This window comes from Schistocerca nitens, chromosome 4 (genome assembly GCF_023898315.1).
Source record: "Schistocerca nitens isolate TAMUIC-IGC-003100 chromosome 4, iqSchNite1.1, whole genome shotgun sequence".
Classification (NCBI taxonomy): domain Eukaryota; kingdom Metazoa; phylum Arthropoda; class Insecta; order Orthoptera; family Acrididae; genus Schistocerca; species Schistocerca nitens.
In genome coordinates this window covers 719,727,277-719,754,015 of record NC_064617.1, presented here as the reverse complement: position 1 = coordinate 719,754,015, position 26,739 = coordinate 719,727,277, and the positions used below count along the sequence as shown (strand labels likewise).

At 49.5% G+C, this 26,739-nt stretch overlaps 41 non-coding genes across 41 annotated transcripts; all 41 read right to left on the bottom strand.

Moving 5' to 3' along the window:
- Positions 1-649: 649 nt before the first annotated feature.
- Trnas-cga (transfer RNA serine (anticodon CGA)) lies at positions 650-731 on the bottom strand. The gene has a single exon. It is a non-coding gene; the product is annotated as a tRNA-Ser (tRNA).
- Positions 732-869: 138 nt separating this feature from the next.
- On the bottom strand, positions 870-942 carry Trnak-uuu (transfer RNA lysine (anticodon UUU)). Its single transcript has one exon. It is a non-coding gene; the product is annotated as a tRNA-Lys (tRNA).
- A 344-nt stretch (positions 943-1,286) lies between these two features.
- Positions 1,287-1,368, bottom strand: Trnas-aga (transfer RNA serine (anticodon AGA)). Its single transcript has one exon. It is a non-coding gene; the product is annotated as a tRNA-Ser (tRNA).
- A 699-nt stretch (positions 1,369-2,067) lies between these two features.
- On the bottom strand, positions 2,068-2,149 carry Trnas-cga (transfer RNA serine (anticodon CGA)). Its single transcript has one exon. It is a non-coding gene; the product is annotated as a tRNA-Ser (tRNA).
- A 138-nt stretch (positions 2,150-2,287) lies between these two features.
- Trnak-uuu (transfer RNA lysine (anticodon UUU)) lies at positions 2,288-2,360 on the bottom strand. Its single transcript has one exon. It is a non-coding gene; the product is annotated as a tRNA-Lys (tRNA).
- Positions 2,361-2,704: 344 nt separating this feature from the next.
- Positions 2,705-2,786, bottom strand: Trnas-aga (transfer RNA serine (anticodon AGA)). Its single transcript has one exon. It is a non-coding gene; the product is annotated as a tRNA-Ser (tRNA).
- A 725-nt stretch (positions 2,787-3,511) lies between these two features.
- Trnas-cga (transfer RNA serine (anticodon CGA)) lies at positions 3,512-3,593 on the bottom strand. Its single transcript has one exon. It is a non-coding gene; the product is annotated as a tRNA-Ser (tRNA).
- A 138-nt stretch (positions 3,594-3,731) lies between these two features.
- On the bottom strand, positions 3,732-3,804 carry Trnak-uuu (transfer RNA lysine (anticodon UUU)). The gene has a single exon. It is a non-coding gene; the product is annotated as a tRNA-Lys (tRNA).
- A 344-nt stretch (positions 3,805-4,148) lies between these two features.
- Trnas-aga (transfer RNA serine (anticodon AGA)) lies at positions 4,149-4,230 on the bottom strand. Its single transcript has one exon. It is a non-coding gene; the product is annotated as a tRNA-Ser (tRNA).
- Positions 4,231-4,955: 725 nt separating this feature from the next.
- On the bottom strand, positions 4,956-5,037 carry Trnas-cga (transfer RNA serine (anticodon CGA)). Its single transcript has one exon. It is a non-coding gene; the product is annotated as a tRNA-Ser (tRNA).
- A 138-nt stretch (positions 5,038-5,175) lies between these two features.
- Positions 5,176-5,248, bottom strand: Trnak-uuu (transfer RNA lysine (anticodon UUU)). The gene has a single exon. It is a non-coding gene; the product is annotated as a tRNA-Lys (tRNA).
- Positions 5,249-5,592: 344 nt separating this feature from the next.
- Trnas-aga (transfer RNA serine (anticodon AGA)) lies at positions 5,593-5,674 on the bottom strand. Its single transcript has one exon. It is a non-coding gene; the product is annotated as a tRNA-Ser (tRNA).
- Positions 5,675-6,399: 725 nt separating this feature from the next.
- Positions 6,400-6,481, bottom strand: Trnas-cga (transfer RNA serine (anticodon CGA)). Its single transcript has one exon. It is a non-coding gene; the product is annotated as a tRNA-Ser (tRNA).
- A 138-nt stretch (positions 6,482-6,619) lies between these two features.
- On the bottom strand, positions 6,620-6,692 carry Trnak-uuu (transfer RNA lysine (anticodon UUU)). Its single transcript has one exon. It is a non-coding gene; the product is annotated as a tRNA-Lys (tRNA).
- A 344-nt stretch (positions 6,693-7,036) lies between these two features.
- Trnas-aga (transfer RNA serine (anticodon AGA)) lies at positions 7,037-7,118 on the bottom strand. Its single transcript has one exon. It is a non-coding gene; the product is annotated as a tRNA-Ser (tRNA).
- Positions 7,119-7,843: 725 nt separating this feature from the next.
- Trnas-cga (transfer RNA serine (anticodon CGA)) lies at positions 7,844-7,925 on the bottom strand. Its single transcript has one exon. It is a non-coding gene; the product is annotated as a tRNA-Ser (tRNA).
- A 138-nt stretch (positions 7,926-8,063) lies between these two features.
- On the bottom strand, positions 8,064-8,136 carry Trnak-uuu (transfer RNA lysine (anticodon UUU)). Its single transcript has one exon. It is a non-coding gene; the product is annotated as a tRNA-Lys (tRNA).
- Positions 8,137-15,144: 7,008 nt separating this feature from the next.
- Positions 15,145-15,226, bottom strand: Trnas-cga (transfer RNA serine (anticodon CGA)). Its single transcript has one exon. It is a non-coding gene; the product is annotated as a tRNA-Ser (tRNA).
- Positions 15,227-15,364: 138 nt separating this feature from the next.
- Positions 15,365-15,437, bottom strand: Trnak-uuu (transfer RNA lysine (anticodon UUU)). The gene has a single exon. It is a non-coding gene; the product is annotated as a tRNA-Lys (tRNA).
- A 344-nt stretch (positions 15,438-15,781) lies between these two features.
- Trnas-aga (transfer RNA serine (anticodon AGA)) lies at positions 15,782-15,863 on the bottom strand. Its single transcript has one exon. It is a non-coding gene; the product is annotated as a tRNA-Ser (tRNA).
- A 725-nt stretch (positions 15,864-16,588) lies between these two features.
- Positions 16,589-16,670, bottom strand: Trnas-cga (transfer RNA serine (anticodon CGA)). The gene has a single exon. It is a non-coding gene; the product is annotated as a tRNA-Ser (tRNA).
- Positions 16,671-16,808: 138 nt separating this feature from the next.
- Positions 16,809-16,881, bottom strand: Trnak-uuu (transfer RNA lysine (anticodon UUU)). The gene has a single exon. It is a non-coding gene; the product is annotated as a tRNA-Lys (tRNA).
- Positions 16,882-17,225: 344 nt separating this feature from the next.
- On the bottom strand, positions 17,226-17,307 carry Trnas-aga (transfer RNA serine (anticodon AGA)). Its single transcript has one exon. It is a non-coding gene; the product is annotated as a tRNA-Ser (tRNA).
- A 736-nt stretch (positions 17,308-18,043) lies between these two features.
- Trnas-cga (transfer RNA serine (anticodon CGA)) lies at positions 18,044-18,125 on the bottom strand. Its single transcript has one exon. It is a non-coding gene; the product is annotated as a tRNA-Ser (tRNA).
- A 138-nt stretch (positions 18,126-18,263) lies between these two features.
- Positions 18,264-18,336, bottom strand: Trnak-uuu (transfer RNA lysine (anticodon UUU)). The gene has a single exon. It is a non-coding gene; the product is annotated as a tRNA-Lys (tRNA).
- Positions 18,337-18,680: 344 nt separating this feature from the next.
- On the bottom strand, positions 18,681-18,762 carry Trnas-aga (transfer RNA serine (anticodon AGA)). Its single transcript has one exon. It is a non-coding gene; the product is annotated as a tRNA-Ser (tRNA).
- A 725-nt stretch (positions 18,763-19,487) lies between these two features.
- Positions 19,488-19,569, bottom strand: Trnas-cga (transfer RNA serine (anticodon CGA)). The gene has a single exon. It is a non-coding gene; the product is annotated as a tRNA-Ser (tRNA).
- Positions 19,570-19,707: 138 nt separating this feature from the next.
- On the bottom strand, positions 19,708-19,780 carry Trnak-uuu (transfer RNA lysine (anticodon UUU)). Its single transcript has one exon. It is a non-coding gene; the product is annotated as a tRNA-Lys (tRNA).
- Positions 19,781-20,124: 344 nt separating this feature from the next.
- Positions 20,125-20,206, bottom strand: Trnas-aga (transfer RNA serine (anticodon AGA)). The gene has a single exon. It is a non-coding gene; the product is annotated as a tRNA-Ser (tRNA).
- Positions 20,207-20,942: 736 nt separating this feature from the next.
- Trnas-cga (transfer RNA serine (anticodon CGA)) lies at positions 20,943-21,024 on the bottom strand. Its single transcript has one exon. It is a non-coding gene; the product is annotated as a tRNA-Ser (tRNA).
- Positions 21,025-21,162: 138 nt separating this feature from the next.
- Trnak-uuu (transfer RNA lysine (anticodon UUU)) lies at positions 21,163-21,235 on the bottom strand. Its single transcript has one exon. It is a non-coding gene; the product is annotated as a tRNA-Lys (tRNA).
- A 344-nt stretch (positions 21,236-21,579) lies between these two features.
- On the bottom strand, positions 21,580-21,661 carry Trnas-aga (transfer RNA serine (anticodon AGA)). The gene has a single exon. It is a non-coding gene; the product is annotated as a tRNA-Ser (tRNA).
- A 736-nt stretch (positions 21,662-22,397) lies between these two features.
- Positions 22,398-22,479, bottom strand: Trnas-cga (transfer RNA serine (anticodon CGA)). Its single transcript has one exon. It is a non-coding gene; the product is annotated as a tRNA-Ser (tRNA).
- A 138-nt stretch (positions 22,480-22,617) lies between these two features.
- Trnak-uuu (transfer RNA lysine (anticodon UUU)) lies at positions 22,618-22,690 on the bottom strand. Its single transcript has one exon. It is a non-coding gene; the product is annotated as a tRNA-Lys (tRNA).
- Positions 22,691-23,034: 344 nt separating this feature from the next.
- On the bottom strand, positions 23,035-23,116 carry Trnas-aga (transfer RNA serine (anticodon AGA)). Its single transcript has one exon. It is a non-coding gene; the product is annotated as a tRNA-Ser (tRNA).
- Positions 23,117-23,841: 725 nt separating this feature from the next.
- On the bottom strand, positions 23,842-23,923 carry Trnas-cga (transfer RNA serine (anticodon CGA)). The gene has a single exon. It is a non-coding gene; the product is annotated as a tRNA-Ser (tRNA).
- Positions 23,924-24,061: 138 nt separating this feature from the next.
- On the bottom strand, positions 24,062-24,134 carry Trnak-uuu (transfer RNA lysine (anticodon UUU)). The gene has a single exon. It is a non-coding gene; the product is annotated as a tRNA-Lys (tRNA).
- Positions 24,135-24,478: 344 nt separating this feature from the next.
- Positions 24,479-24,560, bottom strand: Trnas-aga (transfer RNA serine (anticodon AGA)). Its single transcript has one exon. It is a non-coding gene; the product is annotated as a tRNA-Ser (tRNA).
- A 736-nt stretch (positions 24,561-25,296) lies between these two features.
- Positions 25,297-25,378, bottom strand: Trnas-cga (transfer RNA serine (anticodon CGA)). Its single transcript has one exon. It is a non-coding gene; the product is annotated as a tRNA-Ser (tRNA).
- A 138-nt stretch (positions 25,379-25,516) lies between these two features.
- Positions 25,517-25,589, bottom strand: Trnak-uuu (transfer RNA lysine (anticodon UUU)). Its single transcript has one exon. It is a non-coding gene; the product is annotated as a tRNA-Lys (tRNA).
- Positions 25,590-25,933: 344 nt separating this feature from the next.
- Positions 25,934-26,015, bottom strand: Trnas-aga (transfer RNA serine (anticodon AGA)). The gene has a single exon. It is a non-coding gene; the product is annotated as a tRNA-Ser (tRNA).
- Positions 26,016-26,739: the final 724 nt, after the last annotated feature.

The following is a 26,739-nucleotide window of genomic DNA, read 5'->3' as shown; positions in this document are numbered from 1 at the left end:
TTCTGTAGTGCTTCCGTTGCCAGCACATTAGCCGTTACGACAGTGTATCAATTTTGGCCTGGACGGGGGTTTGAACCCGGGACCCTTTGGTTGAAAGTCTAGCGCTCTACCGGCTGAGCTACCCGGTCCCTCGGCCGAGCATTGTGGTACATGCTGCATGGTGTTTGAGTGATTCGCGTGTCGTAATTACTGGCTTATGGCTCCAATGGCGACTTCACCGACTTCCCGCTGACGCTACTTTTCTGTCGTCTTAAACGATGGACATACTTGCAAGCAGCTGCGAGATCTTAAGAAAGGAAAACGCTGCACCACTGCTTTTGCCACACTCGAATGAATTGAATTGCGATTCTTAACAAGAAATGAATGCTCGCTCTGTCCAACACTTTGAAGCACATCTGCGTACTCACGAACACGGCGACGGCGCGACAAAATGACGGGGGCGCGTTCGTGGGCCTGCGACTGATTTCTGCAGTACTAGCGTCCGTGCGAGGTAAACCGAGAGCCGCAACAGACAGCGGCCGTCGCGAAACAGTATTCTGAAACATAAATTTCCGTCTTGTTGAGAATGGTGTCACTGGTTTGGATCCGCTTTCACCCACGCATGTCACATGTGTGCGAAAATTTCTGCTCGTTTTTACGCAAAATCACACGCAGCCGGTAGGATTCGAACCTACGCTCCCAGAGGGAATCTGATTTCGAGTCAGACGCCTTAACCACTCGGCCACGACTGCCAGTAGCGGAAGATCCTCCCGACACATGCAACTGCTACTGTTTAAAGCACTGCAGTGCCAGGAAACGGCGTAGCAGCATTCTTTTCCGTAGTGCTTACACCGCTACGAGACGTGCGGCTACCAAGGTATTAAAATTTCCGCCCGAACAGGGACTTGAACCCTGGACCCTTAGGTTAAAAGCCTAATGCTCTACCGACTGAGCTATCCGGGCTCACGTTACCTGAACACCCCTCCCTTTAGGCATACTGACACATTGCCTCATGTCCTTTACTGTTGGGTAGTCGTTGCGTGGAGCTGTTACTATTAAAACGTCGTCTGACTGCTGTCTATAAACTCATTACGCTAGGGTCGTAACAGACTATCGAAGAAAGCTGACACACGATGTAAAGTGAAATTGCAGCAGTTTGTACGTCTCAGCAGAGGAGCTACGTGTTTTGTCGACACTCACTGGACAATTGTAAAATTCACAAGCGTCTCGAATGCAGTGTTTCCCACGTATTCGCTCATTTCACGGTTCCGTTGGAGATGTTCTTCACCTCTTGACACAAAAAAGGACGCAGTCGGTAGGACTCGAACCTACGCTCCCAGAGGGAATCTGATTTCTAGTCAGACGCCTTAACCACTCGGCCACGACTGCCGGTCGCAGAAGCGTCTCTCGGCAAGTGCAACTTTTCAAGCAATCTGACGTAAGAACACGACATGGCCTCACTCGTTTCTGTAGTGCTTCCGTTGCCAGCACATTAGCCGTTACGACAGTTTGAACCCGGGACCCTTTGGTTGAAAGTCTAGCGCTCTACCGGCTGAGCTACCCGGTCCCTCGGCCGAGCATTGTGGTACATGCTGCATGGTGTTTGAGTGATTCGCGTGTCGTAATTACTGGCTTATGGCTCCAATGGCGACTTCACCGACTTCCCGCTGACGCTACTTTTCTGTCGTCTTAAACGATGGACATACTTGCAAGCAGCTGCGAGATCTTAAGAAAGGAAAACGCTGCACCACTGCTTTTGCCACACTCGAATGAATTGAATTGCGATTCTTAACAAGAAATGAATGCTCGCTCTGTCCAACACTTTGAAGCACATCTGCGTACTCACGAACACGGCGACGGCGCGACAAAATGACGGGGGCGCGTTCGTGGGCCTGCGACTGATTTCTGCAGTACTAGCGTCCGTGCGAGGTAAACCGAGAGCCGCAACAGACAGCGGCCGTCGCGAAACAGTATTCTGAAACATAAATTTCCGTCTTGTTGAGAATGGTGTCACTGGTTTGGATCCGCTTTCACCCACGCATGTCACATGTGTGCGAAAATTTCTGCTCGTTTTTACGCAAAATCACACGCAGCCGGTAGGATTCGAACCTACGCTCCCAGAGGGAATCTGATTTCGAGTCAGACGCCTTAACCACTCGGCCACGACTGCCAGTAGCGGAAGATCCTCCCGACACATGCAACTGCTACTGTTTAAAGCACTGCAGTGCCAGGAAACGGCGTAGCAGCATTCTTTTCCGTAGTGCTTACACCGCTACGAGACGTGCGGCTACCAAGGTATTAAAATTTCCGCCCGAACAGGGACTTGAACCCTCGACCCTTAGGTTAAAAGCCTAATGCTCTACCGACTGAGCTATCCGGGCTCACGTTACCTGAACACCCCTCCCTTTAGGCATACTGACACATTGCCTCATGTCCTTTACTGTTGGGTAGTCGTTGCGTGGAGCTGTTACTATTAAAACGTCGTCTGACTGCTGTCTATAAACTCATTACGCTAGGGTCGTAACAGACTATCGAAGAAAGCTGACACACGATGTAAAGTGAAATTGCAGCAGTTTGTACGTCTCAGCAGAGGAGCTACGTGTTTTGTCGACACTCACTGGACAATTGTAAAATTCACAAGCGTCTCGAATGCAGTGTTTCCCACGTATTCGCTCATTTCACGGTTCCGTTGGAGATGTTCTTCACCTCTTGACACAAAAAAGGACGCAGTCGGTAGGACTCGAACCTACGCTCCCAGAGGGAATCTGATTTCTAGTCAGACGCCTTAACCACTCGGCCACGACTGCCGGTCGCAGAAGCGTCTCTCGGCAAGTGCAACTTTTCAAGCAATCTGACGTAAGAACACGACATGGCCTCACTCGTTTCTGTAGTGCTTCCGTTGCCAGCACATTAGCCGTTACGACAGTGTATCAATTTTGGCCTGGACGGGGGTTTGAACCCGGGACCCTTTGGTTGAAAGTCTAGCGCTCTACCGGCTGAGCTACCCGGTCCCTCGGCCGAGCATTGTGGTACATGCTGCATGGTGTTTGAGTGATTCGCGTGTCGTAATTACTGGCTTATGGCTCCAATGGCGACTTCACCGACTTCCCGCTGACGCTACTTTTCTGTCGTCTTAAACGATGGACATACTTGCAAGCAGCTGCGAGATCTTAAGAAAGGAAAACGCTGCACCACTGCTTTTGCCACACTCGAATGAATTGAATTGCGATTCTTAACAAGAAATGAATGCTCGCTCTGTCCAACACTTTGAAGCACATCTGCGTACTCACGAACACGGCGACGGCGCGACAAAATGACGGGGGCGCGTTCGTGGGCCTGCGACTGATTTCTGCAGTACTAGCGTCCGTGCGAGGTAAACCGAGAGCCGCAACAGACAGCGGCCGTCGCGAAACAGTATTCTGAAACATAAATTTCCGTCTTGTTGAGAATGGTGTCACTGGTTTGGATCCGCTTTCACCCACGCATGTCACATGTGTGCGAAAATTTCTGCTCGTTTTTACGCAAAATCACACGCAGCCGGTAGGATTCGAACCTACGCTCCCAGAGGGAATCTGATTTCGAGTCAGACGCCTTAACCACTTGGCCACGACTGCCAGTAGCGGAAGATCCTCCCGACACATGCAACTGCTACTGTTTAAAGCACTGCAGTGCCAGGAAACGGCGTAGCAGCATTCTTTTCCGTAGTGCTTACACCGCTACGAGACGTGCGGCTACCAAGGTATTAAAATTTCCGCCCGAACAGGGACTTGAACCCTGGACCCTTAGGTTAAAAGCCTAATGCTCTACCGACTGAGCTATCCGGGCTCACGTTACCTGAACACCCCTCCCTTTAGGCATACTGACACATTGCCTCATGTCCTTTACTGTTGGGTAGTCGTTGCGTGGAGCTGTTACTATTAAAACGTCGTCTGACTGCTGTCTATAAACTCATTACGCTAGGGTCGTAACAGACTATCGAAGAAAGCTGACACACGATGTAAAGTGAAATTGCAGCAGTTTGTACGTCTCAGCAGAGGAGCTACGTGTTTTGTCGACACTCACTGGACAATTGTAAAATTCACAAGCGTCTCGAATGCAGTGTTTCCCACGTATTCGCTCATTTCACGGTTTCGTTGGAGATGTTCTTCACCTCTTGACACAAAAAAGGACGCAGTCGGTAGGACTCGAACCTACGCTCCCAGAGGGAATCTGATTTCTAGTCAGACGCCTTAACCACTCGGCCACGACTGCCGGTCGCAGAAGCGTCTCTCGGCAAGTGCAACTTTTCAAGCAATCTGACGTAAGAACACGACATGGCCTCACTCGTTTCTGTAGTGCTTCCGTTGCCAGCACATTAGCCGTTACGACAGTGTATCAATTTTGGCCTGGACGGGGGTTTGAACCCGGGACCCTTTGGTTGAAAGTCTAGCGCTCTACCGGCTGAGCTACCCGGTCCCTCGGCCGAGCATTGTGGTACATGCTGCATGGTGTTTGAGTGATTCGCGTGTCGTAATTACTGGCTTATGGCTCCAATGGCGACTTCACCGACTTCCCGCTGACGCTACTTTTCTGTCGTCTTAAACGATGGACATACTTGCAAGCAGCTGCGAGATCTTAAGAAAGGAAAACGCTGCACCACTGCTTTTGCCACACTCGAATGAATTGAATTGCGATTCTTAACAAGAAATGAATGCTCGCTCTGTCCAACACTTTGAAGCACATCTGCGTACTCACGAACACGGCGACGGCGCGACAAAATGACGGGGGCGCGTTCGTGGGCCTGCGACTGATTTCTGCAGTACTAGCGTCCGTGCGAGGTAAACCGAGAGCCGCAACAGACAGCGGCCGTCGCGAAACAGTATTCTGAAACATAAATTTCCGTCTTGTTGAGAATGGTGTCACTGGTTTGGATCCGCTTTCACCCACGCATGTCACATGTGTGCGAAAATTTCTGCTCGTTTTTACGCAAAATCACACGCAGCCGGTAGGATTCGAACCTACGCTCCCAGAGGGAATCTGATTTCGAGTCAGACGCCTTAACCACTCGGCCACGACTGCCAGTAGCGGAAGATCCTCCCGACACATGCAACTGCTACTGTTTAAAGCACTGCAGTGCCAGGAAACGGCGTAGCAGCATTCTTTTCCGTAGTGCTTACACCGCTACGAGACGTGCGGCTACCAAGGTATTAAAATTTCCGCCCGAACAGGGACTTGAACCCTGGACCCTTAGGTTAAAAGCCTAATGCTCTACCGACTGAGCTATCCGGGCTCACGTTACCTGAACACCCCTCCCTTTAGGCATACTGACACATTGCCTCATGTCCTTTACTGTTGGGTAGTCGTTGCGTGGAGCTGTTACTATTAAAACGTCGTCTGACTGCTGTCTATAAACTCATTACGCTAGGGTCGTAACAGACTATCGAAGAAAGCTGACACACGATGTAAAGTGAAATTGCAGCAGTTTGTACGTCTCAGCAGAGGAGCTACGTGTTTTGTCGACACTCACTGGACAATTGTAAAATTCACAAGCGTCTCGAATGCAGTGTTTCCCACGTATTCGCTCATTTCACGGTTCCGTTGGAGATGTTCTTCACCTCTTGACACAAAAAAGGACGCAGTCGGTAGGACTCCAACCTACGCTCCCAGAGGGAATCTGATTTCTAGTCAGACGCCTTAACCACTCGGCCACGACTGCCGGTCGCAGAAGCGTCTCTCGGCAAGTGCAACTTTTCAAGCAATCTGACGTAAGAACACGACATGGCCTCACTCGTTTCTGTAGTGCTTCCGTTGCCAGCACATTAGCCGTTACGACAGTGTATCAATTTTGGCCTGGACGGGGGTTTGAACCCGGGACCCTTTGGTTGAAAGTCTAGCGCTCTACCGGCTGAGCTACCCGGTCCCTCGGCCGAGCATTGTGGTACATGCTGCATGGTGTTTGAGTGATTCGCGTGTCGTAATTACTGGCTTATGGCTCCAATGGCGACTTCACCGACTTCCCGCTGACGCTACTTTTCTGTCGTCTTAAACGATGGACATACTTGCAAGCAGCTGCGAGATCTTAAGAAAGGAAAACGCTGCACCACTGCTTTTGCCACACTCGAATGAATTGAATTGCGATTCTTAACAAGAAATGAATGCTCGCTCTGTCCAACACTTTGAAGCACATCTGCGTACTCACGAACACGGCGACGGCGCGACAAAATGACGGGGGCGCGTTCGTGGGCCTGCGACTGATTTCTGCAGTACTAGCGTCCGTGCGAGGTAAACCGAGAGCCGCAACAGACAGCGGCCGTCGCGAAACAGTATTCTGAAACATAAATTTCCGTCTTGTTGAGAATGGTGTCACTGGTTTGGATCCGCTTTCACCCACGCATGTCACATGTGTGCGAAAATTTCTGCTCGTTTTTACGCAAAATCACACGCAGCCGGTAGGATTCGAACCTACGCTCCCAGAGGGAATCTGATTTCGAGTCAGACGCCTTAACCACTCGGCCACGACTGCCAGTAGCGGAAGATCCTCCCGACACATGCAACTGCTACTGTTTAAAGCACTGCAGTGCCAGGAAACGGCGTAGCAGCATTCTTTTCCGTAGTGCTTACACCGCTACGAGACGTGCGGCTACCAAGGTATTAAAATTTCCGCCCGAACAGGGACTTGAACCCTGGACCCTTAGGTTAAAAGCCTAATGCTCTACCGACTGAGCTATCCGGGCTCACGTTACCTGAACACCCCTCCCTTTAGGCATACTGACACATTGCCTCATGTCCTTTACTGTTGGGTAGTCGTTGCGTGGAGCTGTTACTATTAAAACGTCGTCTGACTGCTGTCTATAAACTCATTACGCTAGGGTCGTAACAGACTATCGAAGAAAGCTGACACACGATGTAAAGTGAAATTGCAGCAGTTTGTACGTCTCAGCAGAGGAGCTACGTGTTTTGTCGACACTCACTGGACAATTGTAAAATTCACAAGCGTCTCGAATGCAGTGTTTCCCACGTATTCGCTCATTTCACGGTTCCGTTGGAGATGTTCTTCACCTCTTGACACAAAAAAGGACGCAGTCGGTAGGACTCCAACCTACGCTCCCAGAGGGAATCTGATTTCTAGTCAGACGCCTTAACCACTCGGCCACGACTGCCGGTCGCAGAAGCGTCTCTCGGCAAGTGCAACTTTTCAAGCAATCTGACGTAAGAACACGACATGGCCTCACTCGTTTCTGTAGTGCTTCCGTTGCCAGCACATTAGCCGTTACGACAGTGTATCAATTTTGGCCTGGACGGGGGTTTGAACCCGGGACCCTTTGGTTGAAAGTCTAGCGCTCTACCGGCTGAGCTACCCGGTCCCTCGGCCGAGCATTGTGGTACATGCTGCATGGTGTTTGAGTGATTCGCGTGTCGTAATTACTGGCTTATGGCTCCAATGGCGACTTCACCGACTTCCCGCTGACGCTACTTTTCTGTCGTCTTAAACGATGGACATACTTGCAAGCAGCTGCGAGATCTTAAGAAAGGAAAACGCTGCACCACTGCTTTTGCCACACTCGAATGAATTGAATTGCGATTCTTAACAAGAAATGAATGCTCGCTCTGTCCAACACTTTGAAGCACATCTGCGTACTCACGAACACGGCGACGGCGCGACAAAATGACGGGGGCGCGTTCGTGGGCCTGCGACTGATTTCTGCAGTACTAGCGTCCGTGCGAGGTAAACCGAGAGCCGCAACAGACAGCGGCCGTCGCGAAACAGTATTCTGAAACATAAATTTCCGTCTTGTTGAGAATGGTGTCACTGGTTTGGATCCGCTTTCACCCACGCATGTCACATGTGTGCGAAAATTTCTGCTCGTTTTTACGCAAAATCACACGCAGCCGGTAGGATTCGAACCTACGCTCCCAGAGGGAATCTGATTTCGAGTCAGACGCCTTAACCACTCGGCCACGACTGCCAGTAGCGGAAGATCCTCCCGACACATGCAACTGCTACTGTTTAAAGCACTGCAGTGCCAGGAAACGGCGTAGCAGCATTCTTTTCCGTAGTGCTTACACCGCTACGAGACGTGCGGCTACCAAGGTATTAAAATTTCCGCCCGAACAGGGACTTGAACCCTGGACCCTTAGGTTAAAAGCCTAATGCTCTACCGACTGAGCTATCCGGGCTCACGTTACCTGAACACCCCTCCCTTTAGGCATACTGACACATTGCCTCATGTCCTTTACTGTTGGGTAGTCGTTGCGTGGAGCTGTTACTATTAAAACGTCGTCTGACTGCTGTCTATAAACTCATTACGCTAGGGTCGTAACAGACTATCGAAGAAAGCTGACACACGATGTAAAGTGAAATTGCAGCAGTTTGTACGTCTCAGCAGAGGAGCTACGTGTTTTGTCGACACTCACTGGACAATTGTAAAATTCACAAGCGTCTCGAATGCAGTGTTTCCCACGTATTCGCTCATTTCACGGTTCCGTTGGAGATGTTCTTCACCTCTTGACACAAAAAAGGACGCAGTCGGTAGGACTCGAACCTACGCTCCCAGAGGGAATCTGATTTCTAGTCAGACGCCTTAACCACTTTTTTTTTTTTTTTTTTTTTTTTTTTTTCTTTTTTTAAGCATTTCGAATGCAATGTTTCCCACGTTTTCGCTCATTTCACGGTTCCGTTGGAGACGTTCTTCCCGTCCTGACACAAAAAAGGGAACGCAATAGGTAGGACTTTTTTTTATTTTCTTGCTTCCCAGGCATTTGCCTACTGTGTTCCTCTTATGGCATGCACTGGACAACCAGAACAGCTACAGGAGGGAGTCATTTTTGTTCTCGGCGGTAGTTACATTATCACAAACTCAGAGCAATTCCATTGGCGTCAGCTTCAAAACGAATGCATGCCGAAACCCGGGATCGAACCAGGGACCTTTAGATCTTCAGTCTAACGCTCTCCCAACTGAGCTATTTTTATTTTTTTTTTTTTTTTGCCCCCGGGTGGGCTCGAACCACCAACCTTTTTTTTTTTTTTTTTTTTTTGCCACTTTTTTTTTAATTTAACACCTTAACCACTTTAAATTTTTTTTTTTTTTTTTTTTTTTTTTGGAAAATCAACAAACTAAAAAACTCTTCTTTGCTGGTCTCTCATAGCTTCTGGAGAAAATTAGAAAAAAATGGCTCCGTTGCTAACACAAGTATAGTTCTCCGTTTCCGGTGTACTGGAGTGGAGTCTGTGAGTGGCGGTATATGGGGGGGGTGTGGGAGGCAGGACACGAGACAGAAGCAGTGGGGCCTCTTCGCGGCACTACTGGAGTCCCGCGGCCTGTGCCCACCCCCGTAGACTCATATACCTTACCCTATACCCATTCTATTAAATATTATTTTAAGCATATTGCCGAAAGTGTTGCCATGATTGGGATAGCTGCAGGTTTTCGCGAATTCGATTTCCATAAACATCTTGAATTCCAAGTGATCGTCACCACCAAGGTTATTGAAAACATAGCTGGAATAGGTGCCCAGCAACCACATAACTACGTTATTTTTCGCCGGCGGATAATATCGCACGTCGGGTCGAGACAACACAGTCGAAGGTATGTTGGCGGTTGTAGTCCTGGTAACAATGGCTATTTTTTCTCTCAGCCAGCCCCAATTTCGTGCACGTTCTCTGCAGGTATAACGGTGCATAACAGTATCCACCAGTTGACAGCTATGGCAGAGAGGTGTATCACTGAGTCCGATTTTATGCAGCCTCTCATTGGTGCTAATCACATCATTGATTGCTTTGTACCATGCAGTGCGAGACGCTGAAGTAAGGACACGGGAGCTGACATTACGCCATACCATATCCCAGTTGATGCCACGGTACTTCGTAACAATTGGATTCGGTCCTTCGTGTTGTCGCCAGTATGCCAATATTGCTGGAGCCGCTAAATGTCGAGAATTTAAGAGTTCTCGACCGATGTAGCTGCGTGCAAGATAATAATCTCGGATGTGTTTGAGCTGGTAACTGATGGTCTGAATGTTCAGCGGGGGGTCAAGACTTTGCGGCCTGACGGCAGTGAATAATTGCGCCGTAATGCCCGAAGGGTAATTGTTAATAATAGAGACCGTCCTTGTAACATAGAGAGCTGCTGCCTTTTTCTTGATGTCGACTAAGCCCATCCCTCCGTTTAGGGGGTGGAGTGTTGCAGTTTTGGCAGATACGCGAAAAATTTCCCCGCGCCAAATAAAATTAGTTATCTTCGACATAATATTTCTAGCAAGTACTGCAGGGAGCGGCAGAAGCTGCGCCATGTAATACGCCTTTGATAAAATACAGGCGTTGATAAGTTGAATACGATCAAATTGGTTGAGGCTGCGATGGTAATTATCAATTAGGGCACCATTTATTTTACGTGCTACATCCCGCCAGTTAGCCGCTATCATCTTTAGAGAGGACGCCGTCAACATGATCCCCAGAGCCTTGTGTACTCTGACTTGTGTAGCATAATCGACACGCAAATGCTGGAGGCCACACAGGTTCAGAAATTTGCTTTTTTGTTCATTTAACTGCGCCCCTGACGCCAGACAGTATTTCCGAAGTTCAGTCGCTAATATGGTGACATCATCGACATTGCGAATCACCACACCCACATCGTCGGCATAGGCTCCGATTACACTTTTTACCCCAGAAATGGTAATCCCAGTGAGTTTCGTCTGCAATTGTTGTAACAGAGGTTCAAGGGAGAGTACAAAAAGCAACATGGACAAGGGGCTCCCTTGTGGAACCCCTCTGTTGATTTGTATTGGCCGCGTCAGTTGTGAGTTAACGGAAAGTTTTGCAGTGATTCCCATGGCCACGTGTTTAATCATGGCAATCGTGTTCCGAGAGAAACCCAATCTTTGCATAGTCTCGAGGAGGTACGCGTGATTTACGAGATCAAAAGCTTTAAAAAAATCAAGAAAGATCAGCCCACATTTCATGTCACTAGCGCTCGTTAAAGCAATGACATCTCGGTAAAAGGCAGCCGTTTGCAGAATTGTTCGTCTAAAGGCACATGTCTGCTGTTGGCCTATGATTTTAGCAGTGAGTGGCATGAGTCTCACGTTAATTGCGCGAGCCACGATCTTATAATCAGAGTTTAATAACGATATTGGTCGGAAATTGGTGATAGTTTTAGTACCTCTGTTTTTAGGGAGAAGCACAATTTTACATTCCTTAAAGACGGGTGGGACAGACGTTCCTTGCAAGACTTCGTTCACGACTTGAGTAAGTTTGTCCCCGATGATGTGCCAATAGTGCTTGTAAAATTCAACTGGTAAGCCATCAGGGCCAGGGGATTTATTAAGTGGCGAACTGCATACAACCTCCAAAACATCTTTATTACTGAAGGCTAACGAGATGGAGTCATTTTCTTCCCTTGTTACGGTAGATGAAATGGCATTAAACAGTCCATCATAGCAGTCGTCGTGTAGAGACGCTGATGCGTAGGTGTTGACATAATAGTCGTGCAGAGCGTTGACAATCTCTCGCTGAGTGTCAATCGTTCTTCCATCCTCGAGTTTCAGGGCATCAATAAAAGTCCGCCTCCTGTTCTTTGTATGTTTGACGAGGTGGTACAGAGCGGCTGCTTCATCATCTCTGACCGACGTCACTTTAGATTTTATCTTAAGGCCGTCCAGTTGCATCCTCTTCAGACTGATTAATTTTGCCTTTATTTTCCGAATGTCGTCGATTCTGGTAGTCGTCGCGTCTGCACGATCGTACAGGTCCCGTAAGATTGTGTAATAAAATTCCATCGTCTTTTTGATCTCCGCCGCCCTTTCAATTCCGAAGTACATGATGACATTTCGCAGTTTCGGCTTTGCCTGCAGAGTCCACCACTCTATAGTGCTACGAAATCTGTTAGTAGCGCGCAAGCACTGCTCCCAAGCTCGACGCACCCCCTCCTCCAGCTCAACATCCGTTAACAAAGACACATTCAGGTTCCATTGACGTTTATACCATCGTGTGGGTTGTGGAAGTAATTTCAGGCACGCGATGACACCACTGTGATCGGAGAAACTGGAGGGGATCGTCTCTACTTTTAATAAATCATTCTCGAAAACGTCTGAAACATAAATCCTGTCGATTCTGCTACAGGAAGTCGCGACGATGTGCGTGAAGCGGACCAACGTCGGGTACCGAATTTCCCACGCATCTTTAAGTTTGAGGTCGTTCACGAGGCGCTTTAATTCAGACGAATAATTAAAATTTGGGGACTGATCTTTCCGGGATAAGACACAATTAAAATCACCACCAATGATAAGGCGTCGGGGATTTTTCCGAAATAAATAGAGTATATGTTCCCGAAAAAAAGTAGCTCGTTCTGCTCTATAGGTATTGCCAGAAGGTGCGTACAAGTTGATGATGGTGACGCCGTAAACGGTGATCCCCACCCCTCTACCCGATTCCAATTTGTCAATCTCAGTAACTGGAATCCCTTCTCTAATTAAGATTGCGGTCCCCACAGTCGTTTCCGGGGAAAAATTCGTAATTCCGACAAACCCAGGAATAGTAAAAAGTGGCATGGACACCTCCTGCAAAAGTGCTATATCAGTTCCTGACTCATACAGATATTGTTTTAAGGCATTCAGTTTCACTTCTGATCTGATTTTATTAATATTGAGGGTCGTGATCGTATAGGCCTGTGACATAATTACCGGACGTCTGAGAGAAAGAGGAATCAACTGCCTTTAGTTGTCCACATCTTCATGCCATTCCATCGTAGTAGCGGCCGCGGAATTCGTGTCTGGAACGTCACTGAGTTGTTCTCTTGCGTCTTTGTTTTTACTCTTTTTCCGGACAGCATTAACATTAGGCGGCACTCGGATCCTGTGACGGACACTGTGTAGCACCGCTGCAGTCGGAGGCGTGGGAGGATCTTGGGTGATGTCAAGCTTCTCTCCTGACAAACCTTGCGCCGGGAGCGGATGCGCCGAACCCTCTGGCGAGCGATCAGCTGAGCCACCACTTTCACTATCAGTTTGTTTGGCAATACTCGCTGCCCGAAGCTGTTTGTTGTCACTGACAGTCCCGGGCTGCTGTGTTTGTATACCGTCACGGAGTTGTTGACATTCGTGTTGTTCTGAGGCTAGGGCCGGAGCGGCTGCCACGTGTTGTGTACCGTCCGCGCTTGGAGACAGTGTTTGTATACCATCACAGCGAGCCTCAATGTGTGTACTTCCAGCAGACACGTGCGCCACACCTACTTGTTGACCTTCCTGAGTGTGCTGTTGCGGAAGTTCTGAGACATGAGCCTGTGGTAACTGAACGGCATCTACGGAAGTATCGGCGCTTGAAAGTGCGGTAGAAGAACCGTCCACAATGGCTGCACCGGTTATAACCTTTGCGTCCGAAGCGGTTCCCCGGACGTCCGGTTCCGGGGTCTCGTGCGTACTGAATGTGTCATCATCAGAGTCACGGCTGTCACAAGTTCGACGCCTCTTATTAGTCGTGGCATCGACTTTCGCTGGTGGCTTAGCATCATGATCTCTCCTAACCAGAGCCGGAAACTCTTCAGGGCGAATTTCTTGTAGCTCTTCCGAAGGTACTTCAGAACTAGGGACCTCACGCTCTATCATAGGTTTAGCTGCCACTACATCAGCCAACGTAAGCCGTTTACGCTGCTGCAGCGAATTCTTTAGCACAAACATTCGCCTGGGACAGTCCTGACGCAAGTGACCACTCTCATTACAGATATGGCACGTGGGAGGTTGGCCACTGTAAGTAACGTGAGCCCTATAGTCACAAACGGTAATATGGGAGGGTATATTCTGCTTTATATGCATTTCTACAGATCTGACGCCACTGTAACATTGTAACCTGTGCTGGTTCGACCACCGTTCGTTTCGAATCTGCTTGATATCCCCGAATTTAGACAGAACCTCCTTCAGATAACAATTTTCTACTTCAGGGGGTAAATGAAAGATACGCACATTGGTATACTCTACGTCGGCATTGGATATGAGCACAGTACTTACAGACTCGTCCCGGTGCCGAAAAACAGCTCTCCCTCCGTGTGTCGTCATAATCTTTTCCAGTAACACAGGATTCAGCAATTTTACAAAGAAACAATATTGCTCGGTATCATAATACGCAGTGTGCACTTGATCAGAGGTAATCCCAATAACATCCACAATCCAATCATGTATTTCCAAGGAACTAGGCTGCACGTAACGGGTAGACTTGTCGAAATCAAAACGGAGTGTACACTTTCGCGGAAATAACCTGGACATTGCAAACTATAGCTAGCGGTTGAACCGCTAGAATAACACAAGAACGAAAATCAAACTCGAGATCAAGATACACAAATCAGAACACTTCACGGTCAAAGAGAAAGTTAAGTAGTAATCACGACTTGTAAACACGTGTCGGAGCGGAGCACTTAATACGTCCGATCAGCACGGTGTCTCAGGCGCGACTTAACCACTCGGCCACGACTGCCGGTCGCAGAAGCGTCTCTCGGCAAGTGCAACTTTTCAAGCAATCTGACGTAAGAACACGACATGGCCTCACTCGTTTCTGTAGTGCTTCCGTTGCCAGCACATTAGCCGTTACGACAGTGTATCAATTTTGGCCTGGACGGGGGTTTGAACCCGGGACCCTTTGGTTGAAAGTCTAGCGCTCTACCGGCTGAGCTACCCGGTCCCTCGGCCGAGCATTGTGGTACATGCTGCATGGTGTTTGAGTGATTCGCGTGTCGTAATTACTGGCTTATGGCTCCAATGGCGACTTCACCGACTTCCCGCTGACGCTACTTTTCTGTCGTCTTAAACGATGGACATACTTGCAAGCAGCTGCGAGATCTTAAGAAAGGAAAACGCTGCACCACTGCTTTTGCCACACTCGAATGAATTGAATTGCGATTCTTAACAAGAAATGAATGCTCGCTCTGTCCAACACTTTGAAGCACATCTGCGTACTCACGAACACGGCGACGGCGCGACAAAATGACGGGGGCGCGTTCGTGGGCCTGCGACTGATTTCTGCAGTACTAGCGTCCGTGCGAGGTAAACCGAGAGCCGCAACAGACAGCGGCCGTCGCGAAACAGTATTCTGAAACATAAATTTCCGTCTTGTTGAGAATGGTGTCACTGGTTTGGATCCGCTTTCACCCACGCATGTCACATGTGTGCGAAAATTTCTGCTCGTTTTTACGCAAAATCACACGCAGCCGGTAGGATTCGAACCTACGCTCCCAGAGGGAATCTGATTTCGAGTCAGACGCCTTAACCACTCGGCCACGACTGCCAGTAGCGGAAGATCCTCCCGACACATGCAACTGCTACTGTTTAAAGCACTGCAGTGCCAGGAAACGGCGTAGCAGCATTCTTTTCCGTAGTGCTTACACCGCTACGAGACGTGCGGCTACCAAGGTATTAAAATTTCCGCCCGAACAGGGACTTGAACCCTGGACCCTTAGGTTAAAAGCCTAATGCTCTACCGACTGAGCTATCCGGGCTCACGTTACCTGAACACCCCTCCCTTTAGGCATACTGACACATTGCCTCATGTCCTTTACTGTTGGGTAGTCGTTGCGTGGAGCTGTTACTATTAAAACGTCGTCTGACTGCTGTCTATAAACTCATTACGCTAGGGTCGTAACAGACTATCGAAGAAAGCTGACACACGATGTAAAGTGAAATTGCAGCAGTTTGTACGTCTCAGCAGAGGAGCTACGTGTTTTGTCGACACTCACTGGACAATTGTAAAATTCACAAGCGTCTCGAATGCAGTGTTTCCCACGTATTCGCTCATTTCACGGTTCCGTTGGAGATGTTCTTCACCTCTTGACACAAAAAAGGACGCAGTCGGTAGGACTCGAACCTACGCTCCCAGAGGGAATCTGATTTCTAGTCAGACGCCTTAACCACTCGGCCACGACTGCCGGTCGCAGAAGCGTCTCTCGGCAAGTGCAACTTTTCAAGCAATCTGACGTAAGAACACGACATGGCCTCACTCGTTTCTGTAGTGCTTCCGTTGCCAGCACATTAGCCGTTACGACAGTGTATCAATTTTGGCCTGGACGGGGGTTTGAACCCGGGACCCTTTGGTTGAAAGTCTAGCGCTCTACCGGCTGAGCTACCCGGTCCCTCGGCCGAGCATTGTGGTACATGCTGCATGGTGTTTGAGTGATTCGCGTGTCGTAATTACTGGCTTATGGCTCCAATGGCGACTTCACCGACTTCCCGCTGACGCTACTTTTCTGTCGTCTTAAACGATGGACATACTTGCAAGCAGCTGCGAGATCTTAAGAAAGGAAAACGCTGCACCACTGCTTTTGCCACACTCGAATGAATTGAATTGCGATTCTTAACAAGAAATGAATGCTCGCTCTGTCCAACACTTTGAAGCACATCTGCGTACTCACGAACACGGCGACGGCGCGACAAAATGACGGGGGCGCGTTCGTGGGCCTGCGACTGATTTCTGCAGTACTAGCGTCCGTGCGAGGTAAACCGAGAGCCGCAACAGACAGCGGCCGTCGCGAAACAGTATTCTGAAACATAAATTTCCGTCTTGTTGAGAATGGTGTCACTGGTTTGGATCCGCTTTCACCCACGCATGTCACATGTGTGCGAAAATTTCTGCTCGTTTTTACGCAAAATCACACGCAGCCGGTAGGATTCGAACCTACGCTCCCAGAGGGAATCTGATTTCGAGTCAGACGCCTTAACCACTCGGCCACGACTGCCAGTAGCGGAAGATCCTCCCGACACATGCAACTGCTACTGTTTAAAGCACTGCAGTGCCAGGAAACGGCGTAGCAGCATTCTTTTCCGTAGTGCTTACACCGCTACGAGACGTGCGGCTACCAAGGTATTAAAATTTCCGCCCGAACAGGGACTTGAACCCTGGACCCTTAGGTTAAAAGCCTAATGCTCTACCGACTGAGCTATCCGGGCTCACGTTACCTGAACACCCCTCCCTTTAGGCATACTGACACATTGCCTCATGTCCTTTACTGTTGGGTAGTCGTTGCGTGGAGCTGTTACTATTAAAACGTCGTCTGACTGCTGTCTATAAACTCATTACGCTAGGGTCGTAACAGACTATCGAAGAAAGCTGACACACGATGTAAAGTGAAATTGCAGCAGTTTGTACGTCTCAGCAGAGGAGCTACGTGTTTTGTCGACACTCACTGGACAATTGTAAAATTCACAAGCGTCTCGAATGCAGTGTTTCCCACGTATTCGCTCATTTCACGGTTCCGTTGGAGATGTTCTTCACCTCTTGACACAAAAAAGGACGCAGTCGGTAGGACTCGAACCTACGCTCCCAGAGGGAATCTGATTTCTAGTCAGACGCCTTAACCACTCGGCCACGACTGCCGGTCGCAGAAGCGTCTCTCGGCAAGTGCAACTTTTCAAGCAATCTGACGTAAGAACACGACATGGCCTCACTCGTTTCTGTAGTGCTTCCGTTGCCAGCACATTAGCCGTTACGACAGTGTATCAATTTTGGCCTGGACGGGGGTTTGAACCCGGGACCCTTTGGTTGAAAGTCTAGCGCTCTACCGGCTGAGCTACCCGGTCCCTCGGCCGAGCATTGTGGTACATGCTGCATGGTGTTTGAGTGATTCGCGTGTCGTAATTACTGGCTTATGGCTCCAATGGCGACTTCACCGACTTCCCACTGACGCACCGCTGACGCTACTTTTCTGTCGTCTTAAACGATGGACATACTTGCAAGCAGCTGCGAGATCTTAAGAAAGGAAAACGCTGCACCACTGCTTTTGCCACACTCGAATGAATTGAATTGCGATTCTTAACAAGAAATGAATGCTCGCTCTGTCCAACACTTTGAAGCACATCTGCGTACTCACGAACACGGCGACGGCGCGACAAAATGACGGGGGCGCGTTCGTGGGCCTGCGACTGATTTCTGCAGTACTAGCGTCCGTGCGAGGTAAACCGAGAGCCGCAACAGACAGCGGCCGTCGCGAAACAGTATTCTGAAACATAAATTTCCGTCTTGTTGAGAATGGTGTCACTGGTTTGGATCCGCTTTCACCCACGCATGTCACATGTGTGCGAAAATTTCTGCTCGTTTTTACGCAAAATCACACGCAGCCGGTAGGATTCGAACCTACGCTCCCAGAGGGAATCTGATTTCGAGTCAGACGCCTTAACCACTCGGCCACGACTGCCAGTAGCGGAAGATCCTCCCGACACATGCAACTGCTACTGTTTAAAGCACTGCAGTGCCAGGAAACGGCGTAGCAGCATTCTTTTCCGTAGTGCTTACACCGCTACGAGACGTGCGGCTACCAAGGTATTAAAATTTCCGCCCGAACAGGGACTTGAACCCTGGACCCTTAGGTTAAAAGCCTAATGCTCTACCGACTGAGCTATCCGGGCTCACGTTACCTGAACACCCCTCCCTTTAGGCATACTGACACATTGCCTCATGTCCTTTACTGTTGGGTAGTCGTTGCGTGGAGCTGTTACTATTAAAACGTCGTCTGACTGCTGTCTATAAACTCATTACGCTAGGGTCGTAACAGACTATCGAAGAAAGCTGACACACGATGTAAAGTGAAATTGCAGCAGTTTGTACGTCTCAGCAGAGGAGCTACGTGTTTTGTCGACACTCACTGGACAATTGTAAAATTCACAAGCGTCTCGAATGCAGTGTTTCCCACGTATTCGCTCATTTCACGGTTCCGTTGGAGATGTTCTTCACCTCTTGACACAAAAAAGGACGCAGTCGGTAGGACTCCAACCTACGCTCCCAGAGGGAATCTGATTTCTAGTCAGACGCCTTAACCACTCGGCCACGACTGCCGGTCGCAGAAGCGTCTCTCGGCAAGTGCAACTTTTCAAGCAATCTGACGTAAGAACACGACATGGCCTCACTCGTTTCTGTAGTGCTTCCGTTGCCAGCACATTAGCCGTTACGACAGTGTATCAATTTTGGCCTGGACGGGGGTTTGAACCCGGGACCCTTTGGTTGAAAGTCTAGCGCTCTACCGGCTGAGCTACCCGGTCCCTCGGCCGAGCATTGTGGTACATGCTGCATGGTGTTTGAGTGATTCGCGTGTCGTAATTACTGGCTTATGGCTCCAATGGCGACTTCACCGACTTCCCGCTGACGCTACTTTTCTGTCGTCTTAAACGATGGACATACTTGCAAGCAGCTGCGAGATCTTAAGAAAGGAAAACGCTGCACCACTGCTTTTGCCACACTCGAATGAATTGAATTGCGATTCTTAACAAGAAATGAATGCTCGCTCTGTCCAACACTTTGAAGCACATCTGCGTACTCACGAACACGGCGACGGCGCGACAAAATGACGGGGGCGCGTTCGTGGGCCTGCGACTGATTTCTGCAGTACTAGCGTCCGTGCGAGGTAAACCGAGAGCCGCAACAGACAGCGGCCGTCGCGAAACAGTATTCTGAAACATAAATTTCCGTCTTGTTGAGAATGGTGTCACTGGTTTGGATCCGCTTTCACCCACGCATGTCACATGTGTGCGAAAATTTCTGCTCGTTTTTACGCAAAATCACACGCAGCCGGTAGGATTCGAACCTACGCTCCCAGAGGGAATCTGATTTCGAGTCAGACGCCTTAACCACTCGGCCACGACTGCCAGTAGCGGAAGATCCTCCCGACACATGCAACTGCTACTGTTTAAAGCACTGCAGTGCCAGGAAACGGCGTAGCAGCATTCTTTTCCGTAGTGCTTACACCGCTACGAGACGTGCGGCTACCAAGGTATTAAAATTTCCGCCCGAACAGGGACTTGAACCCTGGACCCTTAGGTTAAAAGCCTAATGCTCTACCGACTGAGCTATCCGGGCTCACGTTACCTGAACACCCCTCCCTTTAGGCATACTGACACATTGCCTCATGTCCTTTACTGTTGGGTAGTCGTTGCGTGGAGCTGTTACTATTAAAACGTCGTCTGACTGCTGTCTATAAACTCATTACGCTAGGGTCGTAACAGACTATCGAAGAAAGCTGACACACGATGTAAAGTGAAATTGCAGCAGTTTGTACGTCTCAGCAGAGGAGCTACGTGTTTTGTCGACACTCACTGGACAATTGTAAAATTCACAAGCGTCTCGAATGCAGTGTTTCCCACGTATTCGCTCATTTCACGGTTCCGTTGGAGATGTTCTTCACCTCTTGACACAAAAAAGGACGCAGTCGGTAGGACTCGAACCTACGCTCCCAGAGGGAATCTGATTTCTAGTCAGACGCCTTAACCACTCGGCCACGACTGCCGGTCGCAGAAGCGTCTCTCGGCAAGTGCAACTTTTCAAGCAATCTGACGTAAGAACACGACATGGCCTCACTCGTTTCTGTAGTGCTTCCGTTGCCAGCACATTAGCCGTTACGACAGTGTATCAATTTTGGCCTGGACGGGGGTTTGAACCCGGGACCCTTTGGTTGAAAGTCTAGCGCTCTACCGGCTGAGCTACCCGGTCCCTCGGCCGAGCATTGTGGTACATGCTGCATGGTGTTTGAGTGATTCGCGTGTCGTAATTACTGGCTTATGGCTCCAATGGCGACTTCACCGACTTCCCACTGACGCACCGCTGACGCTACTTTTCTGTCGTCTTAAACGATGGACATACTTGCAAGCAGCTGCGAGATCTTAAGAAAGGAAAACGCTGCACCACTGCTTTTGCCACACTCGAATGAATTGAATTGCGATTCTTAACAAGAAATGAATGCTCGCTCTGTCCAACACTTTGAAGCACATCTGCGTACTCACGAACACGGCGACGGCGCGACAAAATGACGGGGGCGCGTTCGTGGGCCTGCGACTGATTTCTGCAGTACTAGCGTCCGTGCGAGGTAAACCGAGAGCCGCAACAGACAGCGGCCGTCGCGAAACAGTATTCTGAAACATAAATTTCCGTCTTGTTGAGAATGGTGTCACTGGTTTGGATCCGCTTTCACCCACGCATGTCACATGTGTGCGAAAATTTCTGCTCGTTTTTACGCAAAATCACACGCAGCCGGTAGGATTCGAACCTACGCTCCCAGAGGGAATCTGATTTCGAGTCAGACGCCTTAACCACTCGGCCACGACTGCCAGTAGCGGAAGATCCTCCCGACACATGCAACTGCTACTGTTTAAAGCACTGCAGTGCCAGGAAACGGCGTAGCAGCATTCTTTTCCGTAGTGCTTACACCGCTACGAGACGTGCGGCTACCAAGGTATTAAAATTTCCGCCCGAACAGGGACTTGAACCCTGGACCCTTAGGTTAAAAGCCTAATGCTCTACCGACTGAGCTATCCGGGCTCACGTTACCTGAACACCCCTCCCTTTAGGCATACTGACACATTGCCTCATGTCCTTTACTGTTGGGTAGTCGTTGCGTGGAGCTGTTACTATTAAAACGTCGTCTGACTGCTGTCTATAAACTCATTACGCTAGGGTCGTAACAGACTATCGAAGAAAGCTGACACACGATGTAAAGTGAAATTGCAGCAGTTTGTACGTCTCAGCAGAGGAGCTACGTGTTTTGTCGACACTCACTGGACAATTGTAAAATTCACAAGCGTCTCGAATGCAGTGTTTCCCACGTATTCGCTCATTTCACGGTTCCGTTGGAGATGTTCTTCACCTCTTGACACAAAAAAGGACGCAGTCGGTAGGACTCGAACCTACGCTCCCAGAGGGAATCTGATTTCTAGTCAGACGCCTTAACCACTCGGCCACGACTGCCGGTCGCAGAAGCGTCTCTCGGCAAGTGCAACTTTTCAAGCAATCTGACGTAAGAACACGACATGGCCTCACTCGTTTCTGTAGTGCTTCCGTTGCCAGCACATTAGCCGTTACGACAGTGTATCAATTTTGGCCTGGACGGGGGTTTGAACCCGGGACCCTTTGGTTGAAAGTCTAGCGCTCTACCGGCTGAGCTACCCGGTCCCTCGGCCGAGCATTGTGGTACATGCTGCATGGTGTTTGAGTGATTCGCGTGTCGTAATTACTGGCTTATGGCTCCAATGGCGACTTCACCGACTTCCCACTGACGCACCGCTGACGCTACTTTTCTGTCGTCTTAAACGATGGACATACTTGCAAGCAGCTGCGAGATCTTAAGAAAGGAAAACGCTGCACCACTGCTTTTGCCACACTCGAATGAATTGAATTGCGATTCTTAACAAGAAATGAATGCTCGCTCTGTCCAACACTTTGAAGCACATCTGCGTACTCACGAACACGGCGACGGCGCGACAAAATGACGGGGGCGCGTTCGTGGGCCTGCGACTGATTTCTGCAGTACTAGCGTCCGTGCGAGGTAAACCGAGAGCCGCAACAGACAGCGGCCGTCGCGAAACAGTATTCTGAAACATAAATTTCCGTCTTGTTGAGAATGGTGTCACTGGTTTGGATCCGCTTTCACCCACGCATGTCACATGTGTGCGAAAATTTCTGCTCGTTTTTACGCAAAATCACACGCAGCCGGTAGGATTCGAACCTACGCTCCCAGAGGGAATCTGATTTCGAGTCAGACGCCTTAACCACTCGGCCACGACTGCCAGTAGCGGAAGATCCTCCCGACACATGCAACTGCTACTGTTTAAAGCACTGCAGTGCCAGGAAACGGCGTAGCAGCATTCTTTTCCGTAGTGCTTACACCGCTACGAGACGTGCGGCTACCAAGGTATTAAAATTTCCGCCCGAACAGGGACTTGAACCCTGGACCCTTAGGTTAAAAGCCTAATGCTCTACCGACTGAGCTATCCGGGCTCACGTTACCTGAACACCCCTCCCTTTAGGCATACTGACACATTGCCTCATGTCCTTTACTGTTGGGTAGTCGTTGCGTGGAGCTGTTACTATTAAAACGTCGTCTGACTGCTGTCTATAAACTCATTACGCTAGGGTCGTAACAGACTATCGAAGAAAGCTGACACACGATGTAAAGTGAAATTGCAGCAGTTTGTACGTCTCAGCAGAGGAGCTACGTGTTTTGTCGACACTCACTGGACAATTGTAAAATTCACAAGCGTCTCGAATGCAGTGTTTCCCACGTATTCACTCATTTCACGGTTCCGTTGGAGATGTTCTTCACCTCTTGACACAAAAAAGGACGCAGTCGGTAGGACTCGAACCTACGCTCCCAGAGGGAATCTGATTTCTAGTCAGACGCCTTAACCACTCGGCCACGACTGCCGGTCGCAGAAGCGTCTCTCGGCAAGTGCAACTTTTCAAGCAATCTGACGTAAGAACACGACATGGCCTCACTCGTTTCTGTAGTGCTTCCGTTGCCAGCACATTAGCCGTTACGACAGTGTATCAATTTTGGCCTGGACGGGGGTTTGAACCCGGGACCCTTTGGTTGAAAGTCTAGCGCTCTACCGGCTGAGCTACCCGGTCCCTCGGCCGAGCATTGTGGTACATGCTGCATGGTGTTTGAGTGATTCGCGTGTCGTAATTACTGGCTTATGGCTCCAATGGCGACTTCACCGACTTCCCGCTGACGCTACTTTTCTGTCGTCTTAAACGATGGACATACTTGCAAGCAGCTGCGAGATCTTAAGAAAGGAAAACGCTGCACCACTGCTTTTGCCACACTCGAATGAATTGAATTGCGATTCTTAACAAGAAATGAATGCTCGCTCTGTCCAACACTTTGAAGCACATCTGCGTACTCACGAACACGGCGACGGCGCGACAAAATGACGGGGGCGCGTTCGTGGGCCTGCGACTGATTTCTGCAGTACTAGCGTCCGTGCGAGGTAAACCGAGAGCCGCAACAGACAGCGGCCGTCGCGAAACAGTATTCTGAAACATAAATTTCCGTCTTGTTGAGAATGGTGTCACTGGTTTGGATCCGCTTTCACCCACGCATGTCACATGTGTGCGAAAATTTCTGCTCGTTTTTACGCAAAATCACACGCAGCCGGTAGGATTCGAACCTACGCTCCCAGAGGGAATCTGATTTCGAGTCAGACGCCTTAACCACTCGGCCACGACTGCCAGTAGCGGAAGATCCTCCCGACACATGCAACTGCTACTGTTTAAAGCACTGCAGTGCCAGGAAACGGCGTAGCAGCATTCTTTTCCGTAGTGCTTACACCGCTACGAGACGTGCGGCTACCAAGGTATTAAAATTTCCGCCCGAACAGGGACTTGAACCCTGGACCCTTAGGTTAAAAGCCTAATGCTCTACCGACTGAGCTATCCGGGCTCACGTTACCTGAACACCCCTCCCTTTAGGCATACTGACACATTGCCTCATGTCCTTTACTGTTGGGTAGTCGTTGCGTGGAGCTGTTACTATTAAAACGTCGTCTGACTGCTGTCTATAAACTCATTACGCTAGGGTCGTAACAGACTATCGAAGAAAGCTGACACACGATGTAAAGTGAAATTGCAGCAGTTTGTACGTCTCAGCAGAGGAGCTACGTGTTTTGTCGACACTCACTGGACAATTGTAAAATTCACAAGCGTCTCGAATGCAGTGTTTCCCACGTATTCGCTCATTTCACGGTTCCGTTGGAGATGTTCTTCACCTCTTGACACAAAAAAGGACGCAGTCGGTAGGACTCGAACCTACGCTCCCAGAGGGAATCTGATTTCTAGTCAGACGCCTTAACCACTCGGCCACGACTGCCGGTCGCAGAAGCGTCTCTCGGCAAGTGCAACTTTTCAAGCAATCTGACGTAAGAACACGACATGGCCTCACTCGTTTCTGTAGTGCTTCCGTTGCCAGCACATTAGCCGTTACGACAGTGTATCAATTTTGGCCTGGACGGGGGTTTGAACCCGGGACCCTTTGGTTGAAAGTCTAGCGCTCTACCGGCTGAGCTACCCGGTCCCTCGGCCGAGCATTGTGGTACATGCTGCATGGTGTTTGAGTGATTCGCGTGTCGTAATTACTGGCTTATGGCTCCAATGGCGACTTCACCGACTTCCCACTGACGCACCGCTGACGCTACTTTTCTGTCGTCTTAAACGATGGACATACTTGCAAGCAGCTGCGAGATCTTAAGAAAGGAAAACGCTGCACCACTGCTTTTGCCACACTCGAATGAATTGAATTGCGATTCTTAACAAGAAATGAATGCTCGCTCTGTCCAACACTTTGAAGCACATCTGCGTACTCACGAACACGGCGACGGCGCGACAAAATGACGGGGGCGCGTTCGTGGGCCTGCGACTGATTTCTGCAGTACTAGCGTCCGTGCGAGGTAAACCGAGAGCCGCAACAGACAGCGGCCGTCGCGAAACAGTATTCTGAAACATAAATTTCCGTCTTGTTGAGAATGGTGTCACTGGTTTGGATCCGCTTTCACCCACGCATGTCACATGTGTGCGAAAATTTCTGCTCGTTTTTACGCAAAATCACACGCAGCCGGTAGGATTCGAACCTACGCTCCCAGAGGGAATCTGATTTCGAGTCAGACGCCTTAACCACTCGGCCACGACTGCCAGTAGCGGAAGATCCTCCCGACACATGCAACTGCTACTGTTTAAAGCACTGCAGTGCCAGGAAACGGCGTAGCAGCATTCTTTTCCGTAGTGCTTACACCGCTACGAGACGTGCGGCTACCAAGGTATTAAAATTTCCGCCCGAACAGGGACTTGAACCCTGGACCCTTAGGTTAAAAGCCTAATGCTCTACCGACTGAGCTATCCGGGCTCACGTTACCTGAACACCCCTCCCTTTAGGCATACTGACACATTGCCTCATGTCCTTTACTGTTGGGTAGTCGTTGCGTGGAGCTGTTACTATTAAAACGTCGTCTGACTGCTGTCTATAAACTCATTACGCTAGGGTCGTAACAGACTATCGAAGAAAGCTGACACACGATGTAAAGTGAAATTGCAGCAGTTTGTACGTCTCAGCAGAGGAGCTACGTGTTTTGTCGACACTCACTGGACAATTGTAAAATTCACAAGCGTCTCGAATGCAGTGTTTCCCACGTATTCGCTCATTTCACGGTTCCGTTGGAGATGTTCTTCACCTCTTGACACAAAAAAGGACGCAGTCGGTAGGACTCGAACCTACGCTCCCAGAGGGAATCTGATTTCTAGTCAGACGCCTTAACCACTCGGCCACGACTGCCGGTCGCAGAAGCGTCTCTCGGCAAGTGCAACTTTTCAAGCAATCTGACGTAAGAACACGACATGGCCTCACTCGTTTCTGTAGTGCTTCCGTTGCCAGCACATTAGCCGTTACGACAGTGTATCAATTTTGGCCTGGACGGGGGTTTGAACCCGGGACCCTTTGGTTGAAAGTCTAGCGCTCTACCGGCTGAGCTACCCGGTCCCTCGGCCGAGCATTGTGGTACATGCTGCATGGTGTTTGAGTGATTCGCGTGTCGTAATTACTGGCTTATGGCTCCAATGGCGACTTCACCGACTTCCCACTGACGCACCGCTGACGCTACTTTTCTGTCGTCTTAAACGATGGACATACTTGCAAGCAGCTGCGAGATCTTAAGAAAGGAAAACGCTGCACCACTGCTTTTGCCACACTCGAATGAATTGAATTGCGATTCTTAACAAGAAATGAATGCTCGCTCTGTCCAACACTTTGAAGCACATCTGCGTACTCACGAACACGGCGACGGCGCGACAAAATGACGGGGGCGCGTTCGTGGGCCTGCGACTGATTTCTGCAGTACTAGCGTCCGTGCGAGGTAAACCGAGAGCCGCAACAGACAGCGGCCGTCGCGAAACAGTATTCTGAAACATAAATTTCCGTCTTGTTGAGAATGGTGTCACTGGTTTGGATCCGCTTTCACCCACGCATGTCACATGTGTGCGAAAATTTCTGCTCGTTTTTA